Source organism: Maylandia zebra, linkage group LG2, assembly GCF_041146795.1.
Source record: "Maylandia zebra isolate NMK-2024a linkage group LG2, Mzebra_GT3a, whole genome shotgun sequence".
In the NCBI taxonomy this organism is placed as follows: Eukaryota; Metazoa; Chordata; class Actinopteri; order Cichliformes; family Cichlidae; genus Maylandia; species Maylandia zebra.
The window spans coordinates 7,891,721-7,912,130 of record NC_135168.1 but is presented as its reverse complement, the minus strand read 5'-3'; the positions used below and the strand labels follow the sequence as shown (position 1 = coordinate 7,912,130).

Sequence of the window (20,410 nt, the reverse complement as noted above, 5' to 3'; positions counted from 1 at the left end):
GGTCCTTTGCAGCAAATGCAGGAAGTTTGACAATGTGATGTCTATTGTTGTGAAATGCATCAACCAAATCAGATCCAGGGGCTTAAAGCACCGAAGGTTCTGTGCTTTTTTAGAGGAAATGGAGTCAGAATATGGGGATGTGCTCGACTTCACTGAGGTACGTTGGCTCAGCAGGGGAAATGTATTAAAGAGACTTTTTGAGTTGAGAGCAGAAGTGAAGCCTTCATGGAGAAGGATGGAGTTAGTGTTCCTGTGCTAACTGATCCCAAATGGCTCATGGACTCAGCTTTTCTTGTTGATATGACACATGAGCTTAATGTACTGAACAAGACGTTACAAGGCCAGGGGCAACTTGTCAGTGCTGCCTATGACAACGTGAGAGCATTCTCCACAAAACTGGCGCTCTGGAAAGCTCAGCTCTCTCAGACAAACCTTTGCCATTTCCCAGCATGCAAGGCACTCGTGGATGCAGGCACACCATTTAGTGCTGACGAGTATGTTGATGTCATTTTGAGGCTACAGGAGGAATTTGATCACAGATTTGCTGACTTCAAGACACACAGAGCCACCTTTCACATTTTTGCGGACCCCTTCTCCTTTGATGTGCAAGATGCCCCTTCTGTGCTTCAAATGGAGCTCATTGAGCTGCAGTGCAACTCTGAACTCAAAGCAAAGTTCAGGGAGGTGAGTGGAAAAGCAGACAAGCTTGGACAATCTTTGAGAGAATTGAGCCCTAGTTTCCCTCGGCTTTCCCGAATGTTCAAGCGGACCATGTGCCTTTTTGGTAGCACATACTTGTGCCAAAAGCTCTTCTCCACTTTGAACTTCAATAAGTCCAAGTACAGGTCCAGACTTACGGATGATCATCTTCAAGACATACTGAGGGTCGCAACTGCTTCCTCCCTCAGGCCAAATCTGGCTCGGCTATGCGAGAAGAAACGCTGCCAGGTCTCTAGCAGCAAGGAGTAGGCAAGAGAAGCCATGTTCAGAAGAACAGTTCATTTTCTACAGTGTTCCATTCATGTTCAGAAGAAGGTTATAGAACTGTTAATACAGACATTTCAATCTAAATACAGCAGATATAGAAGACTGAAAGAAACACACAAGTTCACTGACTAAAAATATCTTATTATTATTTTATTTATGTATTACAGATTGATTGATTTTCTTATTAATTCTTAATTTGTTTATTTATTTTTCATATTTTGTGTTAAAAAATAAAAATAAAGAGATTTGAGAAGATTGGAATTTTTTAACCATGCCTTTCTTGTGGAAAACCTAATGCGGCCCAGCCTCACCCAGGCTCTGCCTGCAGCGGCCCCCAGCTAAATTGAGTTTGAGACCCCTGTCCTACACCATAAATCAGTAAGAGAGGGTACGACCTCTCTCATGGCCCCAAGTGGTGTGTGCATGCCAGAGCACTCTGGAAGGCACACAGAGTCTTTACAGACTACTAAGGATCAAACCTCTATCATCATGCAATCGATTATACAACTCTAAGCATATATGAGTAAATATTTCTAAGCATAAATGACAATCAACAATATAAACCTTACAGCTGGTTTTAATAACAGAATTTATTTGTTTCTCAAACGAGAAAGAGCTATTGAGAAACACTCCTAAATCTTTAGTTCTGAACTTTTCCAGTGGGCCAAGGTCAACATTATCTGCTAATGCTAAATAGGCTGCCGTTATTAACTAATGCTAATTTGATGTGAATTAGCATTATGCACTAATGCTAACACTTTTTAACAATGTGAGTAGCTAATGCTAACACTATTTCCCTTAACTTTATAACATTGTGAACGGCTAATGCTAACACTCTTTTCCCTAGCATTACAACATCTGAGCTGCTAATGCTAAGTAGGCCGCCATTAGCACCTACGTCTATCCATCCATCCATCCATTCGCTTCCGCTTATCCTTTTCAGGGTCGCGGGGGGCGCTGGAGCCTATCCCAGCTGTCATAGGGCGAAAGGCGGGGTACACCCTGGACAGGTCGCCAGTCTGTCGCAGGGCTAACACACAGGGACAGACAACCATTCACACTCACATTCACTCGCACATTCACACCTAGTGGCAATTTGGATTATCCAATTAACCTATCCCCACAAGCTGCATGTCTTTGGACGGTGGGAGGAAGCCGGAGTACCCGGAGGGAACCCACGCAAACACGGGGAGAACATGCAAACTCCACACAGAAAGACCCCGGCCTGATGGTGGAATTGAACTCAGGACCTTCTTGCTGTGCGGCAACAGTGCTAACCATCGTGCCACCGTGCTGCCCACCTACGTCTAATTTAAGGCAAATACGCATTAGAACCTAATGCTCATATCGTTTTCCTTTGCTTTATAGCAATGTGAGCAGCTACTGCTAAATAGCATTAGCTAATAACAGCAGTCTAATTTAATGCAAGTTAGCATCATTTGCATTATAACGATGTGAGGAGTTAATGCTAAGTATGCTGCCATTAGTGGCTAATTCTAATTAGGGGTGAATAATTATTACAAGCTAATGCTAATATCGTTTTCTCTTCCCTTTTAACAATGTGAGCAGCTAGTGCTAGGTAGGCTGAAGCTAGCAGCTAATGCTAAAGCTAAAGATAATTTGATGTGAATTAGCATTACATTAGTGAGGAGTTAATGCTAAGTAGACTGCCATTAGCAGGTAATGCTAATTTAAGGTTAATAGGAATTGGCATCTAATGCTAATACCATATTTTCTTGCTTTAACCCTTTAAAACTGGTCAGAGTGGGCACACTCCGTTTTGCGCAACTATTTTTAAATCCCGGTAGCACTGTAATCACGTGAGCTAGCGCAATAATTTTTTTTGCATATGAAACCTGAGGAGTTGTATTTACATCTTATGCCATCAGCTTGTCCTAGGTTACAGTTTCCTTCCACATATGCTTAGGACTCATATTGCTCTGCTGGAAATAGTTTATTTTGATGCATATGCTGTTATTTTGCAAATTTGCAGTATAATATTTATTTTCGTTTTTCCTGCAGTATATAAAAATTGGTGTATTTCAAAAATAAAACTATGAAGGCACTCAAAATAAATTTCCTGAGGTGGGAAACTATTTTGTGCAACTTTTTTGTATTTACAGTTTTGAGGGATAAGCCTCTTAAATTTCTCTAACTAGAAATATATGTTAAAAAAACAAAAACGATTTTCAATTTTTTTGTAGTTTATTGCACTTTTTTGCAATTTATGTAATTACTATGCACTTAATACATACATATTATTAAAATTTAGGCTGTAATGGTTGTATTGATGTATAGCAACTTGAAATGCTCCCAAAAATGGCTCTACAGCATGTAAAAATATAATATAAGCTCTGGCGGACTTGGTTCTATGGTAGGTCTAAACGGGTTAAATCAATATCAGTAGCTAATCCGATTGTTCAGTCTGACGTCAGGTGAAGTCATTTTTATGCATTTAAGAGCTGTGTTGAATTCAACATTACAAACTGAACATTAGAACTACCCTCTTCTCCAGGATTTTCCTGATTTAACATTTCAATATGACATTTCCAGCGCTTTGTTTTCTCTGCTCACAGACAAAACAGATACACGCATGTATATACAGCCCACGTCCAGCTCTGCATGCACTCCTGCTCCATTTCTATAGAGAATAAACAACGTAACACAATCATTCTCCATTGTTTTCAACTCAACCAGCTGCATTTAATGAAGGAGTTTGAATTTACTTTACAACAGCTGCTGTTGTTTCCTGTCTGCATTCATGTTCTTAACTGTACTCCACACATTCTGAACTGGTGTACCGTAATTGTCGGGCTATAAGCCGCTACTTTTTGCACAAGCTTTGAGCCCTGCGGCTTTTAGTCAGGTGCGGCTTTTCTATGGATTGTCCATGAGCGGATTTGTTTTGTTTGTTCCGCTGTTGTACGGCACTACGTTGCCTGGCGGAAGGATCGGGGTTCAAGAGTGGTATGTTGGTCACATGTCCATCCGTCAGGCAACGTAGTGCAGTACGAGGTAGCGCAAAAAACAAACTTCAAAGTAGCGCTACCCGTTCAGCTGGAGGCCTGGATGATGAGCGGCGATAAACTTGCAAAAAGCAAGTTATGCCCAACTCCACCATTGGATTCTGACAGCGTGGAAAAGTGTGAAAACATCCACGATCACCAACAGATTTCGAAGGGCTGAATGCTGCATGATGGAGAGGAGGACACCGCCACGGCCCTTCTGAGGGTGTTCGACTCTGACACTGACAACGAGGATTTCTTTGGTTTTGAAAGTGACAACGAAAGAAAGAAGCTGAGAGTGGATGACGAAGCCACCCTGAGCCTGTTTGTTTCCGACACTGGAGGAGAGGACTTTGGTGGTTTTAGTGCGCAGGAAGATGGTGGTGAATGACTGACTTTTCTTCTTGTTAAAGCCGTGTCACTGCACCTGAGCCTAAAAGGTAGTCCGAATCAATTGTTCTGGTGTGCTGTAGGTTATTGTTATGTACTACATTTGTTACTCATTTATGAAGCACAGTACATGTTTTGTACTTGTAATTACCGCTACTTGTACATATACCTAAAAAGTTATGCAAATATGTACCCATAACTTGTTTTTCAAAATATTAATAAAAGGGGTGTGTCTCCAAACAGCCATCTCTTTCCTGACAATTCGCTTTGTGCATATTCTCTTACATATGATAAGTCAACATTGAAACACCTGCGGCTTTTAGTCAGGTGCGGCTAATGTATGTACAAAACAGGATTTTCCCCTGATTTTAGCTTGTGCGGCTAATATTCAGGTGCGCTCTGTAGTCTGGGAAATACGGTAGTTCTTCCTAAAGTACTGCAGTATTCCTGCCAGTACATCCTTTTAGTTTTCCTAACTGTTTCCTCTGATGCTCGTTGCTATTCTTTCCTCAATGCAAATTCATGCTAAGCTCCTTCATATCCATCCCTGTTTCTAAACCTGTAATAATTGCTTTAATGTGTCTTTGGCCTAATTATGAGTCTGTCCATATGTTTGTAGTTCCCCACTTGCTTTGGTTTCTTAGCTCTGATTCTCTCAAATTTATCCTTGAAATCATTTACTGGCATCTCTCCCTCTCACTCCCACTATCCCCAGAACACCAGAGTATTCATCTCCTGGTTTATCCTATGGCCTCTTTGCATTTTCTCCAATCATCCCTGTTTCTAGAGTCTCGCCCCATCTGCAGGCAGTCCAAAAGAAACTGCCTCTGCCATTTTCTTCTTCTTAATCTTTGATTTTTCTCTTCACTTTCTCCATTGGGTCTTCTTAGACGCACTTTCCAGAAAGCAGCAACATTTTTTGTGCCCCATTTTTCAAATTGTGCATCTTACTTCAGCTTAATGTGTTTCCTGTTTTGTTTTTACACAGGTCATGTAAAAGAAATCCTACCAGAGACTCGACAAAGCTGAACTGAAAGACAGCACAGGCAATAAATCAGAGCAGCACAGAACTTAAGCTCATGGTCCATAGAAGCTGGGCTCTACAGGTGTACCAGGACAAGCTTAGTGTAAGTCCCTCGAAAAAGTTTCACTTGTGCTGTTTCGGTGTAAATTACTGGTTTGTTTGAACAATTTCATCAGCTGAACCATAAATACTCCAAAACAATTTCTTTGTGACTCAGTGTGATTTTTCATTTTGTAATATTAGCATGTCAAACTCTACATTCTCTACACAGATGAGAAATGAAGTGTATTTAATAATAAAAGTTATCTCTCAGAGACAAAGTTAGTGTCTCATTCAGGTCTGTATCTGAGTAGCCTCAGACACATGCAGTGCTCATATTTTCTGTTTTGTGTGTCACTCAGACCTCTTCCTGACAGGGGCAGCAATTTCATTTAAAGTCCCATTCACTGATACAGGCTGCTGGAGCTCCAACCAGGAGGGTACACACATGATCCAGGGAAAAAAATTATATATGGTCTCTTAGATAAATATTAAGAGGTCCTGTGTTTTACTAAAAAATCAAAGTAGTAAAACACAGGACCTTTGGGTTAGATATAAGGTGATTTGACAAATCATGTCTGTTGTAAATGAGTAAGCCATTTATCGACCTGACTCAGGTTTTAAATCATCATCAGAAAAGACTGAATCCTGACCTGAGAAGTGTACACTTTGGACTCTCCACTGCAGAAAATAGAAGCTTCAGTCCTGAATCCTGCAGGTTGTTGTTACCCAGATCCAGCTCTGTCAGACGGGAGGACTGGGAGCTCAGGACTGAGGACAGAGCTTCACAGCTTCTGTCTGACAGGTTACAGCCACTCAGTCTGAAGAAAGGATGACAAGAAGACATGAAACACTTGTGTTAAAGTATATTCATGGTGCCATGAGGAGCTACTACATTTACAATATTTCAACACTGTTTCAGGACATGCTGGAATCCTTATTGCCTCATGTTACAAAAGACAAATGTGGCAGTTTACTGTGACTTGCATGGATTCATTAAAAAAACAAAACATAAACACTGTTAATTTTTTCCAAATGAAATTGATTAAATGATGTTAATTGATGAAAAAAAAATCGATATTGCTTGATCTGACCTCAGCGTTTCCAGTTTGCAGTATTGACTCTTCATCCCAGCAGACAGAAGCTTCAGTCCTGAATCCTGCAGGTTGTTGTTACCCAGGTCCAGCTCTGTCAGATGGGAGGACTGGGAGCTCAGGACTGAGGACAGAGCTTCACAGCTTCTGTCTGACAGGTTACAGCCACTCAGTCTGAAATCAAGGTGGAAGGGAGACAAGATCAACCAAACAAATCAGAGCTTTATTGCTTTTTTATTGTTTTTAAGCAGAAATCAGTGAGGTGCTGGTAGATTCTGTTCTTTTGGTTTATTACCCAACAACACACACATACACTAATATTTGTGACTTTTGTAATAGTAGCGTTTACAATGCAAAGCAACAGCGATCACAGATTGAAGGGGCCTGAATAAAACTACAATGCAGTGATTTTTAAGATGACCTGTTCTTCCAATTTCCAACAACAGATTTCTCCAACCTTACAGTTAAAAATAATTCTTTATCTCATACTGAATCTTGGTGCACCTCCCCCCAGTTTATTAAAATGAAGAGGTACTGAAGTTGCTGTAAGTGATGTGTGATGCCACTGATTTCCTTTCTGATCCAATACAAAGTAAAATTCAGGATGGTATCTGCGATACTGATGAAAACTATTCCTTCAGAATCAATACAAGACATCATAAGAAAATATGATGTTTTGTATAACATAAAAAGCCTGAATTTTAAAATATTCAGTTAATAATCAAAAACAGATGTGACTGAAAATAATAAAACTGAGAAAAATTTTATGGCCATTCGATCCTTTTACAACCATTGCAAGAGCTTGGTTGGCATAGCCGGCAATACGTTGGATAGTAATAAGTCCGGTGGGTGATGGGCTCCACCAGGGCTGCCCTTTGTCACTGATTCTGTTCATAAATTTTATGTTTAAAGGCTGTATCAAAAGTTCATTCAAGTTACAATATTGTGGTCAAAAGTTCTCCTTTTTTCTTTTATACTATACAACTACGCTGTCTCATGGTTTTAGGACATGGATCTGTCATGGAAGAAATCTATGACCACTTTTAATCAACATTTTAAAAATAAACATGATCACAGATTTACTCACAGAGCTTTGTTGGAGGCTTTGACCACTGGCAGCAGCCTCAGAAGAGCCTCCTCTGAAGCAGAGTATTTCTTCAGGTCAAACACATCCAGATCTTCTTCTGATGACAGTAAGATGAAGACCAGAGCTGACCACTGAGCAGGAGACAGTTTATCTGTGGAGAGACTTCCTGATCTCAGGGACTGTTGGATCTCCTCCACTAGAGAACGATCATTCAGTTCATTCAGACAGTGGATCAGATTGATGCTTTTCTCTGCAGACAGATTCTCACTGAGCTTCTTCTTGATGCACTGGACTGTTTCCTGATTGGTCTGTGAGCTACTTCCTGTCTGTGTCAGCAGACCTCGTAGGAGAGCCTGATTGGTCTGCAGTGAAAGACCCAGGAGGAAGCGGAGGAACAAGTCCAGGTGTCCATTTGGACTCTGTAAGGCCTTGTTCACAGCACTCTGGTGGAGAGATTGAAGTTTTAGTTTGTTAAATAGTTTAGACCATGTAGAGGTTGTTTGTTGTTCCATCAGATTGAGTCCAGAGTTGATGAAGGTCAGATGGACATGAAGAGCAGCCAGAAACTCCTGAACACTCAGATGGATGAAGCAGAACACCTTGTCCTGGTACAGTCCTCTCTCCTCTTTAAAGATCTGTGTGAACACTCCTGAGTACACTGAGGCTGCTCTGATATCGATGCCACACTCTGTCAGGTCTGATTCATAGAAGATCAGGTTTCCTTTCTGCAGCTGATCAAAAGCCAGTTTTCCCAGAGACTTAATCATCTTCCTGTTCTTTTTATTCCAGTGTGGATCTGTCTCAGTTCCTCCATCATACTTGACCTTCTTCACTTTGGCCTGAACCACCAGGAAGTGGATGTACATCTCAGTCAGGGTGTTGGGCAGCTGTCCTCCCTCTCTGGTTTCCAGCACATCCTCCAGAACTGTAGCAGTGATCCAGCAGAAGACTGGGATGTGGCACATGATGTGGAGGCTTCGTGATGTCTTGATGTGGGAGATGATCCTGCTGGCCTGCTCCTCATCTCTGAATCTCTTCCTGAAGTACTCCTCCTTCTGTGGGTCAGTGAACCCTCTGACCTCTGTCACCATGCCAACACAGTCAGGAGGGATCTGATTGGCTGCTGCAGGTCGTGTGGTTATCCAGAGGCGAGCAGAGGGAAGCAGTTTCCCCCTGATGAGGTTTATCAGCAGCACATCCACTGAGGTGGACTTTCTAGGGTCAGTTAGGATTGTAGTTTTGTGGAAGTCCAGAGGAAGTCGACACTCATCCAGACCATCAAAGATGAACACAACCTGGAAGTCTTCAAAGCTGCAGATTCCTGCTTCTTTGGTTTCAGTAAAGAAGTGATGAACAAGTCCCACCAAGCTGAACTTTTCCTCTTTCAGCACATTCAGCTCTCTGAAAGTGAATGGAAATATGAACTGGATGTCCTGGTTGGCTTTGTCTTCAGCCCAGTCCAGGCTGTATTTCTGTGTTAAGACTGTTTTCCCAATGCCAGCCACTCCCTTTGTCAGCACTGTTCTGATTGGTTCATCTCTTCCAGGTGAGGCTTTAAAGATGTCTTCTTGTCTGATGGTTGTTTCTGGTCTGTCTGGTTTCCTGGATGCTGTTTCAATCTGTCTGACCTCATGTTCATCATTGACCTCTGCAGTCCCTCCCTCTGTGATGTAGAGCTCTGTGTAGATCTGATTCAGAAGGGTTGGGTTTCCTGCTTTAGCGATGCCCTCAAACACACACTGGAACTTCTTCTTCAGGGTGGATTTAAGGTTACGGTGACAAACTGCAGCTTGAAGCTCTGAATGAGAAGAAAAATAAACACTCAATTCCAAAAAGAACTAATCTTTAAAACATGTTGCTCCATCTTCCATCTCTGGAAAATGTTCATTTATCCAGCAGCTTAAATCTTTAGATAAATCCTCTTACTGCTCTGCAGACGGTCAGCCAGCTCCTCCTGTTTCATTCTCCTCAGGAAGTCCACTGTGATCTTCACAAACGCCTCTCTCCTGCTGCTCCTCTGACTCTCTAAGCATTCTGGGTAATCTGGACTCAGAACCTTCTGGATCTTCTTCAGCTCGTTCTTCACAAAAGTGATGATGTTGTCCTCCAGCAGCTGGAACAGAATATTTATGAATGAGCCAATCAGACTGAAATCATGGAGCCAAACATCAGATCCATGTTGGACACACTGACGATCCACTGGTCTACAAAGAGCAGCATGGAGATGACCGTGAACAGAACAGATGTAACAGTAGTTGTTGTACATGTACAGACCATAAATATGGAGTCCAGCTGTGTTTGATGCTGCTGGGCAGACTGACCACTGGGAACCTCTGAGCTCTGCTGGTCCACTCTGTGGAGGAACCATGAAGGATTAGATCAACACAGGATAAAGATCCAGGAGTTTCTGCTCAAATAACTTCATCTGAATCAAGTCTGTCAAGTTTTAAACTCTCAGATTGTGAACATATCAGTAATTTTCAGTCTGTTTTCATGGACGTCCTTTCAGTGGTGATGTCAGGGATGATTTTGAAGAAGCTCATCAAACTGAACCATCAGCAGATCACTGCTCCAAAACCAGAACATGATCCGAGTCTCCCTCCACCACCAGAACACCAGCTTTACTAACGTGGTAGATCAGTGTAGTACAGATCAATAACTGATGAGTCATTTGATCAAAATCACTGAGTGCTTCACGTCTGACCCTCTGATGCTTCTGTAGACATTTTGCATATTTAATGAATGTCTGACAGTTTTACATTCATTCTATGAACACAGTGGAAATGTTGTGTTATAGTCTCCATGTTGTTTCCAGCATCATAAATTCTTCAGTTCAGAAAATTAGATTCTTTCTTCACAGCTGAAAAACAACAACATTTATTCTCTATTGAAATCTGCATCGTCCACTCCAAAGGTCACAATCTGAAGGTAACATCTGGTTTTGTTCCCTGTGGTTAACTCTGAGCATCAGTATGGTGGGATTTATCCACTACATCCACACCACTGTGGTTCAGTGTTGTCCTGATGGAGTAACAGCAGCCAGTATGATCCAGGCTTTAGCTGCTGGGTCTCTGTGTGACCTCTCAGACTGTTTAACAGATCAGACACAAAGAGAATCAGAGCAGCTCTGTTCTTTAAAGACAAACATGAACCCACTCAGGTCACACTTTCCCCACAGATATGAGCATCACTGTCCTCAAACAGCAAATGACCAAGTCGAACATTTGGATCTTTTCTCTTTCATTGTTTTCTTTTTAATGAATCTTTGTAACAATCTGAGGATGTTTCAGGTCATATTTATCCAGGAAACACAAACATGTAAAGGAGTCATCACAGCTCTCTGACCTCGTTGCTCCAGGTTCACCACTGAAGTATGGAGGTTGATGTTTGGACCGGTCACTCCTCACAGACGGACAGCTGGACCCTGCAGACTGTGACCTCTGACCTCTGCAGACACAAACATGATTGAAGCAGCTGTGATCACACAGACTGCAGATAATGCAGCTGTTTCCTGTCAGTAACATCCTCTTAGATTAGAGTTCAGCTTTTTACAGGAAAACTGGACAAAACTGATTTTTGTTACAAACTCATTTTCATTTCCTCTCAGCTCACAAACACAGTCAGACAATCAACCAGAGTCAACACTGATTATAATGTCAGTGCAGAATTATTTCTGTTACTCAGTGAGTTCAGCTCTCTGACCTCGTTGCTCCAGGTTCACCACTGAAGTTTGGATTTCGACCTTTGGACCGGTCACTCCTCACAGACGGACAGCTGGACCCTGCAGACTCTGCTCTGTCCTCCTCTTCCTCCATCATCATCTTCAGTCAGTCTGAGAGGTAAACCACAAACACTCAGTGAGTTCACATTAACAGGAGGAACTGACCTCTGACCTGTCATGTGACCATGAAACCAGGTCAATATGTCTGTAGGTTCAGTCATCCAGGTCATGTGATCTAAGGAGCTTGGAGAGAAAAGAGACGTCTTTAAGTTTCTGGAAGACGTTTCATCTGAGAAGCTTCTTCAGCTCTAAAACCAAACGGTGGAGAGTCCCAGATATTTAAACCTGAGAGGGAAAGAAAGCATGTCGCTGACCCACCACTGATGTTATTTCAAGGAGGAAACTGAGAGCCTTTGCACCAGGAGCACAAACATCAGCTCCAGCAATGATCCACTGATGTGTTTTTATTCCATGTATGAATGTTGTTATTGACAGAGATGACGTTTGTGTGTCAGTGATGCAGTGACTGTTGTTGTTACCTGTACAGGCTGGTTAGACTCTATGAAACAGATCATACAGATCTCTGCATGTTAGAAGAGACTATTAAAGGTCATGAATGAGACAAAGGCAGGGAGGCGTCCTTTACAGCTAAACAGCAGAGTGAGAGAACAGCCAGCACCTCTACATTTATCACATTATACAGCACATGTATGATACTGACAGGGATGAGAAGAATTTAGTGATTCTGATCCCATCATTGATATTACTTATTGATTCTCAGTAGCTCTGCTCTGACAGTCACCACCATCACTGAGCAGCATATCAAAGACATTTGTGCACATTAACTGCATGTTGTGGCTCAAATGTTTGTGCATGTTGGAGGCATTTCCTCTTTGTTGTGATCAGTGTTGGTCATTACTCAAAACAGTCATTATTACACATATTACACAGAACACTTTAATTAAAAGTAATGGAGTACGTTACTTCATTACTCCTCATAACATTACTTTGATGTTAAAATGAACAAATGAGCATGTAACAACATAAAGCTGAGGTACAGCCCCACACACCAACACAGATCCTGATGAGGTCACGTGATGTTTCTCTGAGTGTTTATGAACACAAATCAAAGATGAAACAGCACAAAGACACTTCAAAGTGATTCTACTGTAGAAACATGAACAGGTAGAAACCTGCAGCCTGACTGCTCATCACTTTGTTACCTGTTCAAGTTCAGCAGCAGCAGCTCACTTTATCACGGTGCTGGTCTGGGGTCAGTGTTTACTCAGCTTTAACCTCACTCTGGGTTCTTGGCTAGCTTAGCGTTAGCTTAGCGTTAGCTTAGCATTAACATGCTGTCAGGTGTCTCGTGTGTAAATATTAATCACAGTGACAGTAAAGGAGGTAAAGGGCTGTGACGTCATCACGTACGCTGCGTCCTCTGTGGGCTCTGAGTGAACTCAAAGTACAAACTACAAGTACACAAACACGAACGTAGCTCAGAGTGGCGGACACACTCGGCCTCGTTGGTCCAGCTGTGAGTCCGTTACCGTGAACTATGGAGCGGCAGATTTGTGCTGAACTAAGCTGCACACAGCTGATGTTAGCCAGGAAACATTACACACTGACTTTAATGGAGAGACCGGAAATACAAACACACACAGTTTGTTGTGTGAAGAAATCAAACACGAGCTGAACAAACAGTAAAGTTCCTAAAGACAAACTGTTAAAGGAGGAAACAAAGCAAACTTACAGTTTCTTCACACACCAACAACAAGCTCCACTCCACACCTGGACACTAAACACGGACACACAGGTGAGCTGCTTCCTGGAAGGAGGCGGGGCTCCACCTGAAACTCAGCACAGGTGGGAGGGGCTCAGCTCTGTGTGTGCTGATGTGTTAACTTTAAAAATATGCCGTCTGACTGCTCAGACTGAGTCAGAGTAAAGTTCACATGCTGACGTGTGGAGACATGAAACCTTGTTGTAGCTGCAGGTGTGAACACACTGATCCCAGATCAGCTCTGCTGTATTTGTAACATGAACATTTCTGCTGCAAAGCTTCAAATGTTCAGCATGTTTCTCTGTTTCCAGTCTATAGATCCAGTCACACTTTCTACCTTCACCTGTGCAGTAAAGACTGAGAGCAGAGCTGAAAGCAAGCGTCCAATCAGTGAGCAGCATCAACACCTGAGCTTCATTCAGACTCTGTTATTGAAGATGTTGTTGGTACAAAGTTCATCTGCTGCTCACATGAATCCATGAAAGATTTATTTCACTGAATGTTTCTTCAAAGCTCATTTCAACCTGTTGAAGTCATGAATGAAAGTGCAGACTGAGAGTGGATCACATGATGTTTGAGGTGTGTCATGTGACATGTTCAGTATTGTCACACATGTCTAGATTGTCCCTGATATCATAACTGCTCAAACACCGATGATTATATTTGAAGAATTATTCCTGATGGCAGCAAAGTTTGAATAGAGCTCTCTGTCTGTGCTGATTTGTCGCCCTCTGGAGGTCAAAGCACAAACTGCATGATGTCACTGTAACCACCACAGAGACAGGAAGTGTTTTTATGACTGAAACACTGAAATGATGCTAACGGCTGTCGTTAGGCTCACTGACAGCAGTGCTGATGTGTTCATGTCAAACACTGGCTCAGGTCAGACTCCTTCATCCTTCTCCAGCGTGAGGCCACCCTCAGACCCACAGGAGCTCTGACCTTTGACCTCCTGACCCTAACCATTTTAGTCTTGTTGCATCTTTAAATGCAAATCCTGTGAAATGGTCAGGGGCGGCTCTAGAGAAATTTTCTTAGGGTGGCAAAATCAAAGCCTTTTCCCCCCAAACACATATGCAGGTGGTTACATGTGGTTAAAATGATTCAAATGCAGTAAGTATGCACGTTTTTCATATAAATATAGTCTATAACTTAATTATTGTCTGTACCCACATGATTACACACTTTAGTTACATGAAACATGTGAGTTTTGATGTTATGTACTGTACAGCCTGTATATTAAATACATATGTAGCCCAATAAGTATAAACTCCAGAAAGCTACACAACATGGGGCGCTTCATTTACAAACACAAGTCTAACTTAAGTTTCACTGTTTTTGTTAGAAAACAGTCACATTGTTGCAGCTTAAATGACACAAAATGTCAGAAATCTGCACTGTCATGAACAAACATGTAAACCTCATTTTTCATGATTTGTTGGATTCACCCTCTGAGGTCTGAAATACAACCGGACATTTGTGACTCCTTTGAGTTTACGTTTGTGTTTCACCCTCAGATTGTTTCATTTTATTTTTTCCTCCTCTTGCTTTGTTTGGTATCTTTTCAGCTCAACTGAATTTAGTTGTTTTTTCACTGACATACTGCATTAGTATTACTATTACTATTAATGTAACTATTACTGATCTGAAATCACACAAAGAACCTAAAATCCTAGCAGTATTTTTTACTGTAAAAAAACCACAGACGTGTTGGGTAAATGTTTATAACTTGAAATGCAAATATAAATTGTACATTTTGTAAACAGATACAACTATTTATCTAAAAATGCAGCCAATACACCTGCTGTTTTTCCATTTTCTACAACCATTTAAAATAGCACTCACCTTCCTTCATTTCCACAGTGTAACATCCACCCACCTGTGTAAAATCAGAAATTCCCATGGTGTTGTTCAAAATGTGCTCTGGCACAATCATAAGCATCGCTTGCTGCTGAAAACAAGAAGAAAGCCGTCCTGCTATGGGCTGAACCATTTGTTAATGTGGAGGGGGGGACACTATGGAATATATCCAGTTCTAGCATTTATATTCACTGCTGACTGTAACTACGCTCAAACTGTTAAACTTATTTTAATAAACAACACTGTCATATGCAAAACTGGGGTGGCACTTGGGGTGGCAAGGGATCATTTTAGGGTGGCACTTGCCACCCCATGCCACCCTTCTAGATCCGCCCCTGCTGATGAAGCCAACAGGTTCGCTTCATTTGCAAAAAGCAGATATGAGTTTCTGAGGCCACAGTCTTCTGTAGCAGAAGGGGAATCAGGGGAAGCCCTGGAGGAGTCCACCACCCACCAGAAACAGGTCTGAGCTCTCACTGCAGTTGTAAAGGGGCTACACAGCCCACATGAGGCTGAGGGATGCAGCCTTCTGTCAGACTGTCACTAACACAGAGAAACACCCGTGTACACTCATACTCATGGGCACATACACCAATCAACCTAACCCCACTAACTGCTCGTTTTTGGACTGTGGGAGCCAGAGAACCCAGAGAGGACCCAGACATGGGGAGAGCATGCAAACAGCTTAGATGTTGGATTTGAACCCAGAACCTTCTTGCTGTCAGGAAACAGTGCCAACCACTTTTCCACTGTGCTGCCTGTTTGACTCTGATACACCCATTTTTGAGCTCTTAAAAACAGCCCTCCACACAACAGAGACAAACCATAAAGGACTTTGTGGCTTGTAGCAACCGAAGAAAGTTTAAGGTGCAAAATAAAGAGGTTGAAAGGAAAGTAATAAAGGAAACATGTAATTATAACAGTAATGTTGGCTGTGTATCACGTGTGGCATGTCATTGTGGGGCTGGCCTCTGCTGGGATTGAGAATATGTGATGGCGGGGGCAGGGTTGGTTACTGGGGTTTATCCTGATCTCCTGTTTAGTGGAACTGTGCTCCTTTGAATCCACAGCACTAACCTGGCACACACACATAAAATGCATCATTGCTACAGAGCACAGCAGGACTCATTATGAGTGGTGGGGCAGGCTGGATGGTGTTGAGGAGTCGTATCGCAGTGACATTGGCTCCCCTGCTTCACTCTCTCCTGCCCCACTAATGCAACTCACTAATCCCTCTGTCCCCTTTAGGTGGGGCTCACGCTGACAAGATAAAATAAGCTGCAGGACTGGTGGGTGGGGGCTGTGCTGTCAGCCCCCCTGGGTCTGCTCCTCTGTGATCCTCAGTGGGCCAGTATGCCTCTCCTGGTAGCTCCATGGGGGATGGTGTGGTGGGTTGGTGGGTGCCATGGCGACTATGTGCGGACTTCACATTTTTGTCTGCTGTGACAGCTCCTTGATCTGGGCGGGGCCAGTGGGGTGTGGATAGGTCCTTTGTGGGGCTTTGGACGTTGCCTGAATATTGTCAGGCAGCTGGGTGCTGTGCCTCGACCCTTTCTTCCTTTGCATTTGTGGTTTGGTGCCATAAATGCACAACATAGAAGAGCCACCTCGACGGGACAACACTCAGCGGTTCATCTGTCTCTCTTCCACAGCATGTCTTTATCCTGTCTTCCTTCTCTCACCCCAACCAATCACAGCAGATGGCCCCGCCCCTCCCTGAGCCTGGTCGGAGGTTTCTTCCTGTTAAAAGGGAGTTTTTCCTTCCCACTGTCGCCAAAGTGCTGCTCACAGGGGGTCATATTGTTGGGTTTTTCTCTGTATGTATTATTGTACGAGCTACCTTACAGTATAAAGCACCTTGAGACGACTGCTGTTGTGATTTGGTGCTGTGTAAATAAAACTGAATTGAATTAAGAAACAACTCTTAGATTCCTCACATGATTCTCCTGTATTCCTACGGGACGCCAAGGTAATATAACATGGAAGTGTGTCGCAGTGCCTGGTGGCCACATGTTACCCATAAACTGTCAACCTGACCGTACTGTAGCTACGTCCAAAGACTAGTTAAAGATTAAAGCTTTTTGGGGGGTTAAATCTGACATAAATAAAGAAAGAATAACATTAAAGTCGATTCTTTTGATCACTGTAGTTCTACTTTGAGGATATGATGTGTAAAAACCCTCAGTCGTGGCTGGTGGATCTCACATTCCTGGTCTTTGTAATTCCAGTTCAATGAAGCCTCATTTTCACCTTTTTCCAGGTAAATTTTCCCAACTGTTCTAATGTCCATGCTGTGGCATTGTCCCATCATTTGTATTTCCTGTTAATGGATTTTTAATATGGTCTGGGAAATTACTATATATGAGTAACTTCCTGTTGTATTGCAGCTTAAGGCCATTATCACTGAAATAAAGCCCGAGTTGTAATAGTTTGCATCCAGAACGAGGAAAACGAAGAAACCCAAACACTGCTCAGTGGATGAGTCCGTCCTGGAATAAATACCAGGACAAAACTAAAAAGAAGAGCTTGTTTCCTCGAAGCAACAACAGAAAGCTCTTTGTCTCTACAGATGTTTCTGGGAAACACGTTAACAATATTTAAACATTTGTTCTTAATAAACGTTTTTACTTAATGATGCTTTATGATATTTCTATCTGACCTAATGCAGCAGCGTATCCACATGAACTCTGCAGTGTTTCTACCCAGAGGCCACCGTGGTCCTTCTTTACTAATGCTGAGGGTTTTCTCCCAGCCGTGATAGCCTTTGACAGGTAAACTGAGTCATTCCAGCCCAGTGCAAAAATAACCTCCCTGTCTGCTCTTAACTTCACGCATCGATGCTAAAACGTTGCATAACTGAACCTGCAGACTGTGATCCTGTAGCTGTCGAGGAGAGGGCTTGATGCCGTCCATCTTCTGCTCAATTAACAACGCCTGCAACCTTTTGAGCCTTGGTCCTGCTACAGTCACAAATATAACATCATCACTCTTTATTTGATCCACTACACTGCTGTCATTTCTCTGTTATGGCCCCACAAGGTCACTGAATCAACCCCACAGCATCACGTACAAGTTTTCAAAGCGGTGTTCTAATCTGCTTCGAGCTTTCATCATTTTAGCCAGCCCCTCCGATCTTCTCCAGGTAAACACTACAAAGAAAGAGTTCAGTCTGAATAAAACATCTTGTGCATGTCACACGATACAGCATCCACAGCAGTATACACTGCAAACAGCAGAAGCTCTTCTTTCTTAGCCTTCGGTCCAGCAGTGATGATCTCCTCCTGCTTTTGGTTCAGATCACCTTTCTCCTGAAAATCTGAGCTGGGCTTGACAAACCCTCAGCTCAGCGTGATATAAAGGTAGCTCTTCTAGTGTATTTGCCATCTCCTGAGCTCTCATTGTTACCATCTCACATTCTTCTCCAATCCATGGTTAGGGAGCTGCTCATAGGGGGTCATATGATTGTTGGGTTCTTCTCTGTACCTATGAAGCGCCTTGAGGCGACTTTTGTTGTGATTTGGCGCTATATAAATAAAATGGAATTGAATTTTCAGGGTCAAAGTTCAGAGGAAAGTTTGTTCAGCAAATGAATGACAATAAATCATACATGTTTGCTGATTCACAGGTTAACAGCCTGGAGGAACAGGGCTGTGTCGTTCCTGTGATGTGATTCAGCTTTATTTCAGCCACTCAACAAAACAACATTATATTATATTTAATATATATTAAATATGTGCCAACTGATTCAGTACGTTTCATGTAGAAATATCTGTGGCAACTTTTTGTTGCAGCAATGATCTCAAAACACAAGGGGGGGGGGGGGGGGGGGGGGGCTAAGATGAATGTCTGCTGTGAGGACAGGGGGTGTGCGTGTGCTCAAGTCACGTGACACGTCATTTACGCAACATTTGGTCGATTTCAAAGTTACAGTGAGATAAAATCATGTTATGGATTGCACTCAGTATATTGTGCCGACATGGTGAGATTGTGTCTGTCGAGCCGAGGAGAGCGTCGCAGTGCCAAAAGCTGTAAAATGAACTATCAGGCTGGAGTGTGCTGCCACAGCACAGAGCAGTCACAGAGTCCTGCAGGCAGAAGAGGAGTGATCGTGTTAGCCACCTTACAAAACAAAAAGACATGAAGTGAAAAGCAGAGCGCAGAGTGAGGCAGAAGAAGACAGACTGGGCCAAGTCCTGCATGTGCGAGAGCGAGCGAGACCCGGGACAACGTCATCCGCCTCGCCTGGACTAGTCCGCCGGCCGGAGGAGGGACAGCGGCTGCACTGTGCAGCCGAAGACTCACTTTGATCGCGCAGGAAATGAGCGAGGCAACCGGTCCACCGTCCGTGCAAACTGCGCCAGGCAGCGTATTGCACGCTGGAGGACACCGAGGAAAGTCACACTAGGAGCGGCGCTTAGTGAGAGGTGATGTCGGGGGGACATGGCTTCTTCTCCGGTCACCCCAGCATCACTTGAAGGAGAAACACCTTCACCCACCGGGAACGAGGAGCCCGCGACCACCCGACAGGTACGACACGCCTCCGAGACCCTCTGCGCGCCCGGTAACGTTGTAACGTTTTACCGAAGTTCATTCGCAAACACACCAGTTTAAGATGGACCCGGGAATCAGCACACGGGAGCACTGGTGTCTGACTCAGCAGAAACGGCTCGACGTGCGTGTAATGCTTCGTATTTGATAACGATGGAATAATTCTTTAAAATAAGCACACAGATAAACACTGGTGGGTGGAAAAGCTCGTGTTTTGGTGAAATGAGTCCCGCCTAGTCCGGTCTACACCTCATTCAGCAAACATCTGAGTCACCCTGAGACGCCAGTGCGCGTCCTTGTGATGCAAAAAGCCGTAAGTGACACGCTGTTTACACGCAGGAGCAGTTTAACACATGCAGGTTGTGCCAGTAGGCGTTTCCTTCAATGTGACACCAAACGTGTAAATCAGTGCTGGGAGCGGATGTTGGACCTGATCAGTCTTAATCTGACAAACTGTAGTTCCTGCTCTGTTTCTAATTCAGCCCCATGACAGACAACCAGCATGTTCTCCTGTCACGTGTTATTGACACGCACATATTTAGTCCGTGTGTGGGATGTTAAAGGTGAGTTTGTTCAGGGCACGATCAGACTGAGGCCATTTCAACAGGTGCAAGGAAGTGTTAGTGTGGTTACTACGGCAGCACTGATGCCCTGATGAGTGCACATGGCTGGAATGAAAAGTCAATGCTATGTATAGCATGAACTACTTGTTGTCTAAGGCGGTGCAGAGAGTGAGCAGGAAATATCTGAGGTTGGATATTTCAGTACATACAGAGCTGTGCAGAGACATTAGGATCTTAAACTATTGTCTGTATCTGGCAAAGCGAGAATCTGAGCCTTGTGTACAAACTGTCTGGTGTTTGTTCTGGCAG

General features: G+C 43.1%; 1 long non-coding RNA gene across 1 annotated transcript in view; it reads left to right on the top strand.

Moving 5' to 3' along the window:
• The window catches only part of LOC143420732 (uncharacterized), a 441,774-nt gene that overhangs the window by 256,076 nt on the left and 165,288 nt on the right, over nucleotides 1-20,410 (top strand). The window lies entirely within an intron of this gene.